This window comes from Schistocerca cancellata, chromosome 2 (assembly GCF_023864275.1).
Source record: "Schistocerca cancellata isolate TAMUIC-IGC-003103 chromosome 2, iqSchCanc2.1, whole genome shotgun sequence".
Taxonomy (NCBI): domain Eukaryota; kingdom Metazoa; phylum Arthropoda; class Insecta; order Orthoptera; family Acrididae; genus Schistocerca; species Schistocerca cancellata.
The window spans coordinates 234,882,878-234,903,397 of NC_064627.1; the positions used below are offsets into that span (position 1 = coordinate 234,882,878).

At 42.6% G+C, this 20,520-nt stretch overlaps 1 protein-coding gene across 3 annotated transcripts in view; it reads right to left on the reverse strand.

Moving 5' to 3' along the window:
- Positions 1-20,520, reverse strand: part of LOC126161567 (glutathione S-transferase-like) — a 125,867-nt gene that overhangs the window by 13,909 nt on the left and 91,438 nt on the right. Inside the window, exon 1 of one of the 3 annotated variants that reach the window (XM_049917509.1) lies at positions 7,711-7,800. The exons of 1 other annotated variant lie outside the window; for it this stretch is intronic. The gene's annotated coding sequence lies outside the window, so the exon portion shown is untranslated. Of the gene's footprint in view, positions 1-7,706; positions 7,801-20,520 lie in introns of those variants that run through there. One more of the 3 variants, XM_049917508.1, reaches the window with a different exon arrangement.

Consider the following 20,520-nt stretch of genomic DNA (forward strand, 5'->3'; position numbering starts at 1 on the left):
AAATGTATGATGAAATAAAAGAAATTATTCAGATAGTGAAGGGAGACGAAAATTTAATAGTCATGGGTGACTGGAATTCGAGTGTAGGAAAAGGGAGAGAAGGAAACGTAGTTGGTGAATATGGATTGGGGCTAAGAAATGAAAGAGGAAGCCGCCTGGTAGAATTTTGCACAGAGCACAACTTAATCATAGCTAACACTTGGTTTAAGAAGCATGATAGAAGGTTGTATACATGGAAGAACCCTGGAGATACTAAAAGGTATCAGATAGATTATATAATGGTAAGACAGAGATTTAGGAACCAGGTTTTAAATTGTAAGACATTTCCAGGGGCAGATGTGGACTCTGACCACAATCTATTGGTTATGACCTGTAGATTAAAACTGAAGAAACTGCAAAAAGGTGGGAATTTAAGGAGATGGGACCTGGATAAACTGAAAGAACCAGAGGTTGTACAGAGTTTCAGGGAGAGCATAAGGGAACAATTTACAGGAATGGGGGAAAGAAATACAGTAGAAGAAGAATGGGTAGCTTTGAGGGATGAAGTAGAGAAGGCAGCAGAGGATCAAGTAGGTAAAAAGACGAGGGCTAGTAGAAATCCTTGGGTAACAGAAGAAATATTGGATTTAATTGATGAAAGGAGAAAATATAAAAATGCAGTAAGTGAAGCAGGCAAAAAGGAATACAAACGTCTCAAAAATGAGATCGACAGGAAGTGCAAAATGGCTAAGCAGGGATGGCTAGAGGACAAATGTAAGGATGTAGAGGCTTATCTCATTAGAGGTAAGATAGATACTGCCTACAGGAAAATTAAAGAGACCTTTGGAGATAAGAGAACCAATGTATGAACATCAAGAGCTCAGATGGAAACCCAGTTCTAAGCAAAGAAGGGAAAGCAGAAAGGTGGAAGGCGTATATAGAGGGCCTATACAAGGGCGATGTACTTGAGGACAATATTATGGAAATGGAAGAGGATGTAAATGAAGATGAAATAGGAGATACGATACTGCGTGAAGAGTTTGACAGAGCACTGAAAGACCTGAGTCGAAACAAGGCCCCCGGAGTAGACAACATTCAATTGGAACTACTGACGGCCTTGGGAGAGCCAGTCCACACAAAACTCTACCATCTGATGAGCAAGATGTATGAAACAGGCGAAATACCCTCAGACTTCAAGAAGAATATAATAATTCCAATCCCAAAGAAAGCAGGTGTTGACAGATGTGAAAATTACCGAACAATCAGTTTAATAAACCACAGCTGCAAAATACTAACACGAATTCTTTACAGATGAATGGAAAAACTAGTAGAAGCCGACCTCGGGGAAGATCAGTTCCGTAGAAATACTGGAACACGTGAGGCAATACTGACCTTACGACTTATCTTAGAAGAAAGATTAAGGAAAGGCAAACCTACGTTTTTAGCACTTGTAGACTTAGAGAAAGCTTTTGACAATGTTGACTGGAATACTCTCTTTCAAATTCTAAAGGTGGCAGGGGTAAAATACAGGGAGCGAAAGGCTCTTTACAATTTGTACAGAAACCAGATGGCAGTTATAAGAGACGAGGGACATGAGAGGGAAGCAGTGGTTGGGAAGGGAGTAAGACAGGGTTGTAGCCTCTCCCCGATGTTATTCAATCTGTATATTGAGCAAGCAGTAAAGGAAACAAAAGAAAAATTCGGAGTAGGTATTAAAATCCATGGAGAAGAAATAAAAACTTTGAGGTTCGCCGATGACATTGTAATTCTGTCAGAGACAGCAAAGGACTTGGAAGAGCAGTTGAACGGAATGGATGGTGTCTTGAAGGGAGGATATAAGATGAACATCAACAAAAGCAAAACGAGGATAATGAAATGTAGTCGAATTAAGTCGGATTGATGTTGAGGGTATTAGATTAGGAAATGAGACACTTAAAGTAGTAAAGGAGTTTTGCTATCTGGGGAGCAAAATAACCGATGATGGTCGAAGTAGAGAGGATATAAAATGCAGACTGGCAATGGCAAGGAAAGCGTTTCTGAAGAAGATAAATTTGTTAACATCGAGCATAGATTTAAGTGTCAGGAAGTCATTTCTGAAAGTATTTGTATGGAGTGTAGCCATGTATGGAAGTGAAACGTGGACGATAAATAGTTTGGACAAGAAGAGAATAGAAGCTTTCGAAATGTGGTGCTACAGAAGAATGCTGAAGATTAGATGGGTAGATCACATAACTAATGAGGAGGTACTGAAGAGGATTGGGGAGAAGAGAAGTTTGTGGCACAACTTGACCAGAAGAAGGGAGCGGTTGGTAGGACATGTTCTGAGGCATCAAGGGATCACCAATTTAGTATTAGAGGGCAGCGTGGAGGGTAAAAATCGTAGGGGAAGACCAAGAGGCGAATACGCTAAGCAGATTCAGAAGGATGTAGATTGCAGTAGGTACTGGGAGATGAAGAAGCTTGCACAGGATAGAGTAGCATGGAGAGCTGCATCAAACCAGTCTCAGGACTGAAGACCACAACAACAACAACGAATGTCCAGTCCCGTTGTTATACACTACTGGCCACTAAAATTGCTACACCACGAAGATGACGTGCTACAGAAACGAAATTTAACCGACAGGAAGACGATGCTGTGATATGCAAATGATTAGCTTTTCAGAGCATTCACACAAGGTTGGCGCCGGTGGCGACACCTACAACGTGCTGACGTGAGGAAAGTTTCCAACCGATTTCTCATACACAAACAGCAGTCGACCGGCGTTGCCTGATGAGACGTTGTTGTGATGCCCCGTGTAAGGAGGAGAAATGCGAATTGTATCCTACTTTGATAAAGGTCGGATTATAGCCTATCGCGATTGCGGTTTATCGTATCGGCACATTGCTGCTCGCGTTGGTCGAGATCCAATGACTGTTAGCAGAATATGGAATCGGTGGGTTCAGGAGGGTAATACGGAACGCCGTGATGGATCCCAACGGCCTCGTATCACTAGCAGTCGAGATGATAGGCATCTTATCCGCATGGTTGTTACGGATCGTATAGCCACGTCTCGGTCCCTGAGTTAACAGATGGGAACGGTTGCAAGACAACAACCATCAGAACGAACAATTCGACGACGTTTGCAGCAGCATGGACTATCAGCTCGGAGACCGTGGCTGCGGTTACCCCTGACGCCGCCCGGCCGAGTTGGGCGAGCACTTCTAGGCGCTACAGTCCGGAACCGCGCGACTGCTACGGTCGCAGGTTCAAATCCTGCCTCGGCATGGATGTGTGTGATGTCCTTAGGTTAGTTAGGTTTAACTAGTTCTACGTTTTAGGGGACTGATGACCTCAGATATTAAGTCCCATAGTGCTCAGAGTCATTTGAACCATTTGGAGCAGATAACGACGAGAAGTATTAGCGAAAACTCCGCTACAGAATACACCTTTTGCTCTACTGTGGTATTTAAAACGAATTATTTATATTTTCCATGTTTTCAGGAGAATAAAGATAAAATGATATAAGGGCCTAAGCTAAACCAGCTAAGACCAATAAAAAAACCAATAATTAAAAAAAGAGCCCAAAAAAATAATATTTATTTATAATAATAAATAAATACAGAATATTATTAATTAACTAACTAATAATGATATATTAAAGCATAGGTACTTATATACTCGCATGAGTCGCTTTATATTGCATTTACGCTGCTGCGACGCCGTCAAATGGAAACTTTTCGATCAGAGGTTATGCAACTGATAATAGAGCCACATGGAGCTAAAGGCATTTAATACAAAAAAACGAATGGCTCTGACTGAAGGCGTTCTTGGTAATGCACACACCACATATGTCGTGCAGTCATATGGTGCAGGTTGTATGGTATTGTTGGATGGGATATCCCTCAGGTTGGGTACAGATGCCTGTCGGTAAGGATGTTCTTCCTCCGTGCACACCAACTGGTCCCTTTGCTTGCGGTTATTTGAGAGTTTATCTTATGTGTGATTGTACAGCGTAGGTCAGTAGAACAGACGCGTGATAGTATAGTGTCCTGTTTGTGCTGTATGATGATGACGATGATGATGATGATGATTATGATGACGACGAGAGAAGGGTGAAGGTGAAAGACGGTGCCAGCACATAGCATACTCCTCCAGAATAGAACCAAGGGAGGTATCTGTGGTTAACTTTCCCACCCGACTGACGTATCACCAGCAGCGTCACAAACCCTCACTTAATGAGACACTGTGGAGAGGTTTGGTATTTAAACCAGAAGATTGGAGCCAAGACCAGTTATCAGGAACTTTACGCCGCCACCTCCCCTCCTCTTGCCCGCCAGATTCTGACAGTGAAAATTTCATCTACCACGGGGAGGTTGGGGTTGTTTGGGGGAGGAGACCAGACAGCGAGGTCATCGGTCTCATCGGATTAGGGAAGGTTGGGGAAAGAAGTCGGCCGTTCCCTTTCAAAGGAACCATGCCAGAATTTGCCTCTAGCGATTCAGGGAAAACCTGAAACAGGACGGCCGGACGCAGGATTGAACCATCGTCCTCCCGAATCCAAGTCCAGTGTGCTAACCACTGCGCCATCTCGCTCGGTCACGACGGGGATTCAAACTGGCTTACCTCCGCACAGGCATGCTCAGCTACTTCGACTATGGGACAGGGTGTAGGACACATTATCAAACATTTTCACGTGTTGGCTCTGGAGGTACGAATTCCTAATTACACTATCTTTGTTGCTGACTGTTCCAGACAATGTCGCACTTTCCTGTAATTGTTAGCAATTATCTGTAAACATGGATCATAATGATCTCGGTATTAAAATACACACTGGCATAGCAGCTTAGTTACAGGTTATATCTAACGGTTAGTCAAGCACAATCCGTTTCCGTGCACAAACAAGCAAACTGTCGTAATATCACTTATGCAGTGGAAGTCACAAGGGGATCGTAACAGGAAACAGCTTTTTCTCAGTTGTAGAATACGTCAGAGCTATAATCACACTGTGCTTCGAGATGACGCATAGCATGAGAGACGAGGTAATGACAGCAACGGAAACGAGAGCTTCAGTATGACTAACAGACGAAAATGTAATAAAATGAACGTTAATAATGATCGTATTGGTATATTACTTGTCGTCCTCGAGTACCTCCACAGAGAATACACTACCTCCAGCAATAGTTACGGTGAAAGGCCGTTTCCTGCTCCATTCTCGTCTAGTCTGAGTTTGTGTTCCATCTCTGATATCGTCTACGGGATCTTAAATCTTCCTTACATTTACTCAATAGCTTTACGTAACTTCCCAGATGAACTCAGTACGCTTCACACACATGAAATCAAACCATTCTTGTGTAGGGACAAGAAGTTTGTATGAGACAGCCAACAGCTGTCCGTCGCTATCGCAAGAGTTTGAAACTTTATACAAGTAAAGAAAGCTGTAACATTTTTATAATACTTTAGAGCAAAGTTTTAATATGGAGCGAAAAAAGTGTATCCAGTGCGATCCTTTTGCTTTTCAGTATACAAAGAGTACGAATATTTCCTTAGTTACATATAGCACGCTGAACGACCTGCATAAGGAGAAACGTTTTAGGAGGAATAAGAAGTCACACGAGGTGCATTCAAGTTCTATGGCCTCCGATTTTTTTTTTCTCCGGCCTGGAAAGAGATAGAAACATGCGCATTGTTTTGAAATGAGGCTGCGTTCATTGTCAATACGTCCCAGAGATTGCAGCACCGTACGGCAGATGGAATTTTACCGCCAGCGGCGAGAATGAGAACTGTTTTAAATACTTAAAATGGCGACGTTTATCTTACTTGAACAGCGTGCAATCATTCGTTTTCTGAATTTGCGTGGTTGATACCAATTGAAATTTATCGACAGTTGAAGGAGACATGTGGTGATGGAGTTATGGATGTGTCGAAAGTGCGTTCGTGGGTGCGACAGTTTAATGAAGGCAGAACATCGTGTGACAACAAACTGAAACAACCTCGGGCTCACACAAGCCGGTCTGACGACATGATCGAGAATTTGGAGATAATTGTTTTGGGGGATCGCCGAATGACTGTTGAACAGATTGCCTCCAGAGTTGGCATTTCTCTGGGTTCTGTGCACACAATCCTGCATGACGACCTGAAAATGCGAAAAGTGTCATCCAGGTGGGTGCCACGAATGCTGACGGACGACCACACGGCTGCCTGTGTGGCATGTTGCCAAGCAATGTTGACGCGCAATGACAGCATGAATGGGACTTTCTTTTCGTCGGTTGTGACAATGGATGAGACGTGGATGCCATTTTTCAATCCAGAAACAAAGCGCCAGTCCGCTCAATGGAAGCACACAGATTCACCGCCACCAAAAAAATTTCGGGTAACCGCCAATGCTAAAAAAATGGTGTCCATGTTCTGGGACAGCGAGGGCGTAATGCTTACCCATTGCGTTCCAAAGGGCACTACGGTAACAGGTGCATCGTACGAAAATGTTTTTAAGAACAAATTCCTTCTTGCATTGCAACAAAAACGTCCGGGAAGGGCTGCCCGTGTGCTGTTTCGCTAAGACAACGCACCCGTACATCGAGCTAACGGTACGCAACAGTTTCTTCGTGATAACAACTTTGAAGCGATTCCTCATGCTCCCTACTCACCTGACCTGGCTCCTAGTGACTTTTGGCTTTTTCCAACAATGAAAGACACTCTTCGTGGCCGCACATTCACCAGCCGTGCTGCTATTGCCTCAACGATTTTCCAGTGGTCAAAACAGACTCCTAAAGAAGCCTTCGCCGCTGCCATGGAATCATGGCGTCAGCGTTGTGAAAAATATGTACATCTGCAGGGCGATTACGTCGAGAAGTAACGCCAGTTTCATCGATTTCGGGTGAGTAGTTAATTAGAAAAAAAATCGGAGGCCTTAGAACTTGAATGCACCTCATAATGTAGCATTTGATCTAGAGTCTTTGTAGCACGTTCATACGTGGTACTTGTATCACTAAAGCTGCAACTAGGAACGTAATTTTATACATTAAGTGTAGGAAGTATTCGGATAATTCTGTATTTTGGTATTTACTCTTCTTCCACTACAGTTAAGTTAGTGCTCAACAGGCTCATTTTAAATGTTGCACTGTTTGCTCCTGTATGGCAATTCGAAGCCAAGCAATAACGTTGTACAGCCTTCACATGTTGTTTACACAAAAGTAACAAGTTCTTCAGCATATTGTGGTATCAAACTTTTATATGTCGTCTATTTTGTAAGTCAGAGGTTTGTATTTGCATAATGATCCTTGACAATTGTTCCCACCTTCGGCATGTAATTTCATATACGAGCGCAGTACATGTGATTAATATCAGAGGGTATGTCGAAACGAAAACTACGTAAACGTGGATGGCACCAACCAGTCCGAAACAAAACTACGCAGACTTCATTTCAGCTAACAGTCTTCGACCGGTCAATACGCTCACAATACGTTTCCTAGGGCAACAGATATGTTTCCGCCTGGTGCTCCTGAGCATTTTTTGAATATGTTAGGTGGAGGCACAACAAGCAAAACATTGATCCTGATTGGACGTCAGTGACTGTAACTTTTTATGTCCTGTGAGCACTGTGGGATAAAGACGCTTACTAAATGAGTGAGTGAAGTGCACAAACTGTGCATTGAAACGCTCTGGCACGTGTACGGGGTTAACACAAATGGAAACTTTTAAAATCCGTTATCATGATTAAAGTTACAGGAAAGTGTAGTTAAGCACTAACTTGCTTGTGTCGGGTGGCTTCCTTCTGTGCTCCTGTGTCTTCTGCTTGCCTGCAGTTCTGCCGCTCGAATGTCTTTCGTAGTACAAAGCTCGCTTTGCCGCTATCGGAGAGTGGTGGGGCGGCGTTACGCAGCCGCCTGTGGAAGGGGGAGGGGAGACGCAGGTGAACAGCCTGATCTGCACTGGACTCTTACCTTGGGGCTGTGATAGACACTAGTGATGACAGTAGCGCAACTGCGAAAAATATTAACAACATTTCCCAAATAGATTTTACACTGTAGCATCGCTTTTAGCTACGCTTATTGTTACTAGAGTATGGAAGGAGACATGGCGCTTCGACCTTGAGACTCCGTATTCTTGTGCTGCAGGCCACCGTCATCCGCGAGGCAGACGCAAAGGTGGGTATATTATGTGACAATATCGCCCTGATGGAGCATCTAGCTGATACTAATCACACTGAAATTACACAAAGATGACAACTAACTTACCAGGCGATGCACGAAGCGATCGACCACGTCGCTCACGCGATGGTAGAAGAGATCCAAGTACCGCGTGATCAAAAAGTCAGTATAAAATTGAAAACTGAATAAATCGCGGAGTAATGTAGATAGAGAGGTACAAATTGACACCCATGCTTGAAATGACATGGGGTTTTATTAGAATCAAAAAAATACATAAGTTCAGAAAATGACCGAAAGATGGCGCTTCATCTGATCAGAATAGCAATAATTAGCATAACAAAGAAGACAAAGCAAAGATGAGGTTCTTTACAGGAAATGCTCAATATGTCCACCATCATTCATCAACAATAGCTGTAGTCGAGGAATAATGTTGCGAACAGCACTGTAAAGCATGCCCGGAGTTATGGTGAGGCATTGGAGTCGGATGTTGTCTTTCCGCATCCCTAGAAATGTTGGTCGATCATGATACGCTTGTGACTTCAGGTAACCCCAAAGCCAATAATCGCATGGACTGAGGTCTGGGGACCTGGGAGGCCAAGCATGACGAAAGTGGCGGCTGAGCACACGATCATCACCAAACGACGCGCGCAAGAGATCTTTCACGCGTCTAGGATTATGGCATGCAGCGCCATCCTGCATAAACACCGTACGTTCCAGCAGGTGTTTATCAGACAGGCTGGGGATGATGCGATTCTGTAACATATCGGCGTACTTCTCACCCGTCACGGTAGCAGTTACAGAACCATAATCATGCATTTCCTCGTAGAAAAAAGGCTCGATAACGGTAGATGTGGTAAATCCAACCCATACCGTGACTTTCTCGTCGTGCAGTGGGGTTTCCACGACAGTTCTAGGATTTTCGGTAGCCCAAATTCTGCAGTTGTGGGCGTTGACAGACCCTCGCAGGGTGAGATGAGCTTCGTCGGTCCACAACACGTTACTAAACCAACGTCATCTTCTGCCATCTTTTGAAACGCCCACACCGCAAACGCCCTCCGCTTCACTAAATCGCCAGGTTCATGATGCCGATGGATTTCTTACGGATAGCATCGGAGGGTACGCCTAAGTTCCAAACAAACAATACTGTATGGAATGCCGGTGTGACGCGCGACTGCACGAGCGCTGACTTCCCCGTGCACAGACGAACACGCTACAGTCTCCATTTCTTCCTGAACTGTCTCAACAGCATTACGCCTTGTGCTCGGTCGGCCACTACGGGGTCTATCGTCTAAACAACCCGTGGCTTCGAACTTCCAAATCATTCTCGCCACAGCTGCATTTGTCAACGGACCTTTACCCGTTCGATGCGCAGTCACTGACGTTCTGCTGTCCAGTGCCATCTGTCGGACATTTTGTGAACTTTGTCTTTTTTTTGTTCTAATAAAACCCCACGTCATTCCAAGCATGTGTGTCAATTTTTACCTCTACATTATTTCGTGGTTTATTCAGTTTTCAAATTTATGCTGACTTTTTGATCACCCGGTACATCCTCAACGACTCACGCCAGGAAAACATTTTTCCGTCATAAATATTCTGACTGATTTGATCTGTCTGGCCATGAACTCCTCTCTTATGTAATTCTGCAGCCTTTCGTGGCCGTTATCACTAAAGTTAAAACTTCTGGATTTTTCAGGCCGCGACATACACTATGTGATCAAAAGTATACGGAAACCTGCCTGAAAATGACTTACAAGTTCATGGCGCTCTCCACCGGTAATACTGGAATTTAATATGGTGTTGGCCTACCCTCAGCCATAATGATAGCTTCCAATCCCGCAGCTATACGTTCAATCAGGTACTGGAAGGTTTCTTGGGGGAATGGAGTGCGGCACAGAGGAGAGGTGTCGATGTCCGTCGGTGAGGCCTGGCACGAAGTCAGCGATCCAAAACATCCCAGATGTGTTGTATAGGATTCAGGTCAGGACTCTATGCAGGTCAGTCCGGTACAGGGATGTTATTGTCGTGTAACCACTCCGCCACAGGCCGTGCATTATGAACCGGTGCTCGATCGTGTCGAAAGATGCAATCGCCATCCCTGAATCGCTCTTCAACAGTGGGAAGCAAGAAAGTGCTTAAAACATCAATGTAGGCCTGTGCTGTGATAGCGCCACACAAAACAAGGGGTGCAAGCACCCTCCATGCAAAACACAACCACACCATAACACCACAGCCTCCGAATTTTACTGTTGACAGTACACACGCTGTCAGATGACGTTCACCGGGCATTCGCCTTACGCACACCCTGCCATCGGATCGCCGCCTTGTGTACCGTAATTCTTCGCTCCACACAACGCTTTTCCACTGCTCAATCGTGCATTGTTTAAGCTCTTTATTACAACAAGCGAGGCGTCGTTTGGCCTTTACCGGCGTGATGTGTGGCTTATGAGCAGCTGCTCGACTATGAAATACAAGTTTTCTCACCTCTATCCGAACTCTCATAGTACTTGCAGTGGATCCTGATGCCGTTTGGAATTCCTGTGTGATGGTCCGGATAGATGTCTGCCTATTACAAATTACGGCTCTCTTCATAATCGGCGGCATCTGTCAGTCAACAGACTATGTCGGCCTGTACGCTTTTGTGCTTTTGCCCCTTCACGTTTCAACTTGACTGTCACATCGGAAACAGTGGACGTAGGGATGTTTAGGAGTGTGGAAATCTCGCGTACAGACGTGTGACACAAATGACACCCGGTCACCTGACCACGTTCGAAGTCCGTGAGTTACGCGGAGCAACCCATTCTGCTCTCACGATGTCTGATGACTACTGAGGTCCCTGATATGGAGTACTTGGCAGCAGGTGGCAGAACAATGCGCCTGATTTAATAACGTATGTTTTTGGGGTGTCCAGATACTTTTCATCACATAGTGTATTTCGTTCTAAAATAATCGACGTTTCGGTCCCTCTGCTGGGATCCTCTTCAGAAACTCCCAGAAGAGGTGTCGAAACGTTGATTATTTTAGAAGGAACTATGACGCAGCCTAAAAACCCCGACGATTTTAACTTTAATTTCTCTCTTGTGCCAATCTCTTCATTTGAGAGTAGCACTTGCAGCCTACCGGTACTTCTTCAATTATTTGTTGGTTGCATTCTAGTATCCATCTCTCGTCTCTACTTACAGTTTTTACTCTCGTTACCTCCGTCTAGTACTATGGAAGTCATTCCCTGATGTCTTAACACACTTAATACTGTCCTACCTCTATTTCTTATCAGTGTTTTACGTATGTTCTTTTCTCTGCCCATTCTATGGAGAGTCTCCTCATTACTTACGTTATCAGTCCATCTAATTGTCAGTATCCTTCTACAATATCACATTTCAAATACTCCAGACCTCCTCTTCTCCAGTTTTCCCTTAGTCCATTATATCCCTGTAGATGAGTGGTCAGCGCTTCTCATTGTCCAGTGAACCTGGGTTCTATTCTCGGGCGGGTTGGAAATTTTCTACACTCTGGGACTGATGTTGTGTAGTCTTTATTATAATCGGCTTCAGCTGGAAAGGCTTGCAGCTCGGCAGCCGAACTTTCATAGAGGGGACTCGAGGCCATCAATGCCATACGATCATTTCATTTCACTACCATACAATGCTACACTCCAAACGTACATTTTCAAAAACTGCCTTCTCAAATTAAGGCCGTAATCGACACTGGCAGAATTTCTTGGACAAAAATGCCTTCTTTGCCTGTCCTAGTATCTTTTTATGTCCTCCTTGCTTAGAGTATGACATGTTATTTTGCTGTCATGACAACAGAATACCATCACTTCACGTGGTGCATTGTTCCAAGTTTGGATGTTAAGATTTGCCCCATTCTCACTTCTGCTACTCGTCGTTCTTTACTCTTTCTTCGGTTTACTCCCACTCCATATTCTGTGTTCATTCATCAGTTCCTTCCATTCAGTGCACGCTGTAATTCTTCTTCAGTTTCACTCAGGATAGCAATGTAGTCAGCGAATCTTATCACTGAATCCTTTCACTGTGAATTTTAATCCCACTCTTGAACCTCGATTTCATTTCCGTCATTGCTTCTTCGCTGCATAGATTGCGCAGCAGGGCAAAAGACTTCATCCCTGTCTTACACCTTTTTTAATCCGGCATCTTTGTCCTTGGTCGTCAATTCCTTTTGTCCCTCTTGGTTCTTTAAGAATGGTTCAGATGACTGTAAACACTATGGGACTTAACATCTGAGGTTATCAGTCCCCTAAACTTAGAACTACTTAAATCTTACTAACCTAAGAACATCACACACATCCATGCCCGAGGCGGGAATCGAACCTGTGACAGTAGCAGCAGCACGTGTCCGGAGCTTGGTTCTTGCACGGACTGTATATTACTTGTCTTTCGCTATAGCTTACTTCTATTTTTCTCAGAATTTAGAAAATCTTGCACCATTTTACATTGTCGAATGTTTTTTATAGGTCGACAAATCCCATGAACCTGTATTAATTTTTCTTGAATATTCCTTCTACTATCAATTGCAACGTCAGAACTTCCTCTCTGTTTCCTTTACATTTATTACAGCCAAACATCGTCATCTAACAGATCCCACAATTTCTTTTTCATTCTTCTGTGTACTATTCTTATCGGTAATTCGGACGCATTGTGAGTAATTTCTCGCACTCATCTGCCTTTGCTGTCTTCGGGATTGTTTGTATAATATTTTTCAGAAAGTCTGATGGTTTTACACCACACTTATGTTTTTCACACACTAGTTCATATAGCCGTTTTGTTGCCACTTGTCCCGTTGGTTTTACCCAATGGTTTTAGAAATTCCCAAGCAGTGCTGTCCATTCCTTCTGTCTTATTTATTAATAAATCTTCCATAAGTATGTTAAACTCTGACTCTAATAACCCATCACACAAATCTTCCATAATGACTCGCCTTTCTTTTTCTATCTCGTCATCGGACAGTTCCTCCCCCTCGTAGTGGTCTTCAGTGTACTCTTTCCATCTGTCTCTCTCTCTGCGTTTAACACTGGAATTCCCTTTACTCACTTAATATTGAGGCCGTTGCTTTTAATTTCACAGAAGGTTATTTTGACTTTTCTATACGATAAATCAAGCCTTCCGCGACCATTTCTTCTTTGATTTCTTCACATTCTTCCTGCATCTATTTCTTCTTGGTTTCTCTGCGCTTCCTATTTATTTCAATCCTAAGTGATTTATATTTTTGGATTCCTGTATTTCCTTGAACATTTGAGTACTTGCTTCTTTCGTCGATCAATTGGAGTATTTCTTCTGTTGTCCAAGGGTTCTTCGCAGTTACCTTCTTTGTACATATGTTCTTACGTCCAGTTTCTGTGATTTCTCTTTTAGATATGTCCATCCCTCTTCAACTGAACTGCTTATTATTGTATTCATCGCAGTATCTACATTTTCAGCAATCTTCAAGCGCATCTCAGGGTTCCTTCATAGTTCAGTATCACTTTCCCTTACACAATGATTCTTCTGGGCGAATCTCTTAAACTTCAGTTTACTCTTCGTCATCAGTAATTTGTGATCTAACCTGTATCTGCTCCTGGACGCGCCTTAAAATCCAGTATCTTATTTCTGAATAACTGCCAGACCATGATGTAATCCAACTGAAATCTTCCCGCGCCTCCCGGTATTTTCCAAGTATACCTCCTCCTCTTGTGATTCTTGAACAGAGTATTCGCTATTAGTAGCTTTAGTTTATTGTAAAACTGAATTAGTCTTTGTCCTCTCTCATTCGTAGTCCCAAGACTATATTATCTCGCAACCCTTCTTCTACTCCTTCCCCTAAAATGGCATTCCAGTCTTCCGAGACTATTAGATTTTCCTCTCCATTTACATACCGTACTGAATTACTTGTTCAGTATCATAGCTTCTCTATCTCTACATCCTCTCCTTGTGACGTTCGCATGTATACCTGAACTACTGTTGTTGGTATGCCACCCTTTTGACTGGAGGTCTTGGGAACCATGGCCGGTCACTACTGTAGGAAAATGAAACGCTTACAGCCGTCCTTATGATCTCATTTATTGTGTAGCTACCAGTTTCGGCGCTTCATTGAGCCATCCTCAGGCCTTAGTTGATGCTAAAGGGGTTATCACGATCTATATATACGCTGCATCTGAGTCAGTTGGCAGTTAATGATTGAAGTAGGCACCTGCAGTACCAGTGCACCCATACACACTGACCCCATTTTCTACACACCTTGTAAGAAGGCTGTTTAGATTTTTATATTGGTAATGCCACGTAGCGCTCTGTATGAAAATCACTGGCTGTGCTGTGTGCAGTCTGTGGCTAGTTTGCATTGTTGTCTGCCATTGTATTGTTGGGCAGCTGGATGTGAACAGCGCGTAGCGTTGCGCAGTGGGAGGTGAGCCGCCAGCAGTGGTGGATGTGTGGAGAGAGATGGCGGAGTTTTGTAATTTGTCATGAACTGCTATATATATTATGACTGTTAAGGTAAATACATTGTTTGTTGTCTATTAACATCTTTCAATTGCTAACTATCCCTATCAGTAGTTAGTGCCTTCCGTAGTTTGAATCTTTTATTTAGCTGGCAGTAGTGGCGCTCGCTGTATTGCAGTAGTTCCAGTAACGAAGATTTTTGTGAGGTAAGTGATTTGTGAAAGGTATAGGTTAAAGTTAGTCAGGGCCATTGTTTTGTAGGGATTATTGAAAGTCAGATTGCGTTGCGCTAAAAATATTGTGTGTCAGTTTAAGCACAGTCTTGTATAAATTGTTCTAAGGGGACGTTTCATATGTCGACCCTTAGCCTAGGATACCTCACTGGAATCTTCTGATTTTTTCTTGTAGTTTGTGCAATTAGTGTAGCTTTTGTTTATTGCTAGCGCGTAATTATAGAGAGAATCTCCTTTGTAGTTTCAGTCTTTCATTGTTGTACTATAAAACAGTTGTGGCATGCATGTAGATTTGCACCAAGTATTTCGCAGCTGCGCTTGCAATTAACTACATATTATTTTCAGTGCTATGATAATGTGTTCTCTTATTTTTGCTATTCAAATTGTGCTTTTCTGTGTTATCGTGTGAAATATTGTGACAATAATGGCGTGTGAAAAACGTAACACTCGGCTCCAAAGTAAACTGAGAAATAATAGTGACAACGAGTGTAGCTTATCAGCACCACTGGGTAGTGAATTAACAGACATTCGAAGTAGTAATTTGGTAACTGTGCATAGGGAAATGGAGCGGGTGGCAAATAATGGTGTAGACAGTGAAATAGGTAGTGAACAGGGAAGCATTATCGATCGATCGGTCGGCAACAGCTCGCCTCAGGAATCCGAAATGACAGAACACAATACTGCAAATACTGTAGACTTCGGTTTTGGGTCCTCACCGTTTTCTCAAATGAGTCAAGACACATTTTCTGCTTGTCAAAATGTGAATGTTGCCGGTGAGAATGCACTGCCAAAAAGCATAGAGAAACAGATTCCAGACGCTAATACATTATTATTGCAATTAATGCAACAAATGGAACAAAATCAGAGACAAATGGGACAGAATCTTCTAAAGTTAGACACAATGGAATAACATCAGAGACAAACACAGCAAAAGCTTCAAAAGTTAGACACAATGGAACAATACCAGAGACAAACACAGCAACAGTTAGACACAGTGGAACAAAATCTTAAAAAGGTAGACACCACACTTGAACAAACACGTGAAGATTTAACTACTGAGTTACATAACATCGAATCGAAATGTCAAAAAATCTGTAATGACGTAAAAACACAAATTTGTGAGCATTTTCAACATGTTTTTTCGCGGCATGAAAATGCAGTACAGAATCACGAAGCAGCCATAAAAGAACTGCAAACCATTGTTCATGAAAATCATGAGACCTTGTGGGCTAAAATTGACTCAGTTGCATCTACCGATTCGGTTACGCAACTTGCAAAAACTCAGGAAAACTTAAAGGACACAGTAGATTTGATTTCAACACAAATGGACACTCTGAAACTTGGTTCAGAAAAACACACTGAGGAAATGTGTTCACTATCGGAGAAAGTAGCCGAACTTTCGGATCAGGTCACTAACTTATCTACAAAGGTAGATGATGATCTGAATGACACAAGACCTGTAGCCTTTACTGACACAGAAGAGTATGAACAAATAAGAAAATTCAAACAAAATCAAAATCAAATCAATACACAGTACAAAAGAGAAATCCGGGAAGTACAAGATCAGTTGACGCAGGTAATACAAGAATTACATATTTCAGAGGACACTCGCGCTCCAACATGGGAAGAGGAACTTAGAAATACGGAAAAGCCACAAAATAATAACACAGGGCATTTCGGTAATTATGAAAGGAATTGGCAAGGTGGACCGAATTTTGAGATGGAACCGCCGACACGACGTAACAATGACCGATATGCTACTCGCCGACACGATGACTTTGTCTATAAGCTGTTCATTACTACACGTAAATTCAAAACATTTAAGAATTCTGCCAACGACATTCATCCACAAGCGTGGCTCCATCAATTCTCTCATTGTTTCCCTCCCAACTGGTCATTGGAGCACAGGTTAGAATTTATGTGTGGCTACTTGGAGAATGAACCAGCTGTAAGAATGCGATCGGTCATTCACGATTGTCACAGTGAAGGAGAATTTTACCATGCCTTCCTCTCAGCATATTGGTCTCAAGCTACACAAGACCGAGTAAAACATAGCATCATAATGATGAAACATTTCGAACAATCTGAATTTTCCAGTCTTGTGAATATTTTGAAGACATGTTACACAAGAATCAGTACCTGTCAAACCCATACAGCCCCTCAGAACTCATCCGCATTTGCTTAATCAAATTACCTGAACATTTACGACATATTATTTTGGCAGGACGTTGCAAAGACGACATTGAAGCTTTTCAGGGACTCTTACAAGAATTAGAAATTGACACAGACAGTCGCAGAACGCGAAAACAGGAGTACAACAATTACAGGTCACATCTGTCACAATTCCGCAATGACAGAAATAATACACGACAAGGCTATTCTTATAACGTAAATCGTGACCAAAAGATACACCACCCGTATGACAACCACTGGAAGAGTAATAGTTACAGAGAGAGATCGCATTTCCGTAGTAATGAATATGACAGAGACACTCATAGAAACAGACAATTTGGCAACCAGAACAATTATTATCACGAGAGACAGAATAATTTCAGACGCAACAGTTCAGCACGCAGTTACGATTCAGGGAGAAATTCTCCACCACGTGACCGACACGAAAGAAACTGTGTAAACTACCGACAAAACGACAGACCTGAATTCCATCAGAACTGGCGAGCTTTAAACAGAGCTGGGCCTTCTCGGCAAGGCGAATTTGTGGAAGTTAGGCCTCCTAATCCCAGTAACGACGCGCGGCAACAAAGAGACAGACAATGACTCGCACCGCAGGCATACACGTGCGCCAGCTGGCTCCGAGAAAAATAACATAATATCTGGTACTGCTAATAAGATTCTAATGCAATATTTTGGTTTACTTGAAAATACGTTCTGGATTTAAAGTACTTTCTGTGAGATACCAGATGACAGTGGTTAGTTTATGTGACAGCTACACGATTATATCACGACGCTGCTATACACGACTGTGCTTAAACTGACACACAATATTTTTAGCGCAACGCAATCTGTCTATCAAAGATCCCTGCAAAAGAATGGCCCTGACTAACATTAACCTATACCTTTCAGAAATCACTTACCTCACAAAAATCTTCGTTACTCGAACTACTGCAATACAGTGAGCGCCACTACTGCCAGCTAAATAAAAGATTCAAACTACAGAAGGCACTAACTACTGATAGGGAGACTCTTCAATGGTGATTGTGCACCTGCACAGTCACAACAGATGGCTGCTGGCCATCTCTACAAGGACTACAGTGGGTCTGCATCTTTAATGACCCACCAATACCATTATTTCTACAAGGACTACACCTTTGATGACTCACCAATACCATTATTTCTACAAGGACTGCAGTGGGTCTACACCTCTGGTGGCCCACCAATACCGTAATCTCTACCAGGACTACAGTGGGTCTGCTCTGTGATGACCTACCTACCAATATTCATCAACTTCGACTGACTCTGCTGTGGGTTTGCTCTGTTGTGGCCCATTACCTGTCTGCATGTCAAGAGTCAGCACAGTCTTTCCGTTGGAAGGACAACACTACTTCTTCACGACTGCATGGAAATCCACTACTTCCGTGTGCATTGTCTTTTACTGCTCAGACTTAGAAAAAAAAAAACACTGAAATTTTACTGTGATGAACAATCTGGACTGTCTTTATGGACTGTGAGAAAATTTTAGCTTTTGACCAACATTGTATCAATAAGTGTGTGCATTTGATATCTGTGTTATTGTATTTATGAAAAATTTTATCAAATCATTATTGGCCACTGGCCAAAACAATTTGTAAAAATTTTTGTGGGGAGCATGGGGGCTATGTAAGAAGGCTGTTTAGATTTTTATATTGGTAATGCCACGTAGCGCTCTGTATGAAAATCACTGGCTGTGCTGTGTGCAGTCTGTGGCTAGTTTGCATTGTTGTCTGCCATTGTATTGTTGGGCAGCTGGATGTGAACAGCGCGTAGCGTTGCGCAGTGGGAGGTGAGCCGCCAGCAGTGGTGGATGTGTGGAGAGAGATGGCGGAGTTTTGTAATTTGTCATGAACTGCTATATATATTATGACTGTTAAGGTAAATACATTGTTTGTTGTCTATTAACATCTTTCAATTGCTAACTATCCCTATCAGTAGTTAGTGCCTTCCGTAGTTTGAATCTTTTATTTAGCTGGCAGTAGTGGCGCTCGCTGTATTGCAGTAGTTCCAGTAACGAAGATTTTTGTGAGGTAAGTGATTTGTGAAAGGTATAGGTTAAAGTTAGTCAGGGCCATTGTTTTGTAGGGATTATTGAAAGTCAGATTGCGTTGCGCTAAAAATATTGTGTGTCAGTTTAAGCACAGTCTTGTATAAATTGTTCTAAGGGGACGTTTCAACCTATTGCGCCAGCAAGTAAGAACTACCATCAACAAATAAAAAGAAGAGCACCAACATGACAGCCATGTTAGAAGACATGAATAACAAAGACCACAGACTGGAGGAGCAATAAAGCAGTTCAGTCTGGGTAAATGCATCCCAGAAAGGCTTTTTCAGCAGCAGCCACGCTTAGTAACTAAACAGTGACAAAGGCTACGATAATCCCTGTTCGAGTTTTCTTCGCTGACATGGAATGCTGACATCAAACGGTTGATTAGGGAATGCTGACATCAAACGGTTGATTAGGGAAGTTCTTCCTAGGATTTCACTGTTGGACCAGAAGGATAATAAACATCATAATATGCATTTAAGAGATCCACTCTAAACTGTTTTCACTAGCATGATTTACTGTCTTCTATATGGCTTCCTTACTGCCTTTTATTTCACGCGCATTTGCTAGTCGTGCCGATTATTCCGTCATCAAGCTGACCGTTTTTAATTGTCATTTGCCCTCTGACAAATTTATTTCACTTACTGTGCACCAGCCTTTTTGCAATCTTACTGAACACACACATTCATTATCTCGCGATACTTTACCGTCCGTGTTCAACCGCTTTATCTTATCTCACTTGGTCAGATATCCCTTAACTCTAGTAGTCGCAACATATCTTTCCTTATTGGCAGATAAAAGTGAGAGAAATATTGATTTAATGAAAGTATGCTATGCCTGAATATGAGTTTGCTTCGGGAAAGATCATTAAAATGCGATGGCGTGATGTGTTTAAGAATTTAACAGACACCAGTATATACATTGACAGAAAATCAATCACAGAACCCAAAAAATAATTAATGTAGGGTAATGAAATTTCGGGAATGCATTTGTCTAGGTAATATACTCAACTGATTAACATTGCAAGATCACAGGTTAATGTAAGAGCGAGATAATCCATTGCAAATGTGAGATGCTGGCACATTAATAACCGGTGTAACCACGAAATTGGAATGTAAACATACAAACGTGCATTAATTGTGTTGTAAAGGTGCCGGATGTCAGTTTCTGGGATGGAGTTCCGTACCTGTTGCATTATTTGGTCAGTATGAGACAGTTGTTAATGCTGGTTGTGGATCACGCTGGAGTCTTCGTCCGATGATATTCCAGTGACAGATCTGGAGATCGAGCTGGGCAAGAAGACATGTCGGCACTCTGTACAGCATGTTGGGTTGCAACAGCGGTATGTGGGCGAGCGTTATCCTCTTGGAAAACGCCCCCTGAATTGCTGTTCAGGGATAACAACACAACAGATCGAATCACCAAATTGACATACAGATTTGCTGTCAGTGTGCTTGGGATAGCCACGAGAATGTTCCTGTTGTGATACGCAATC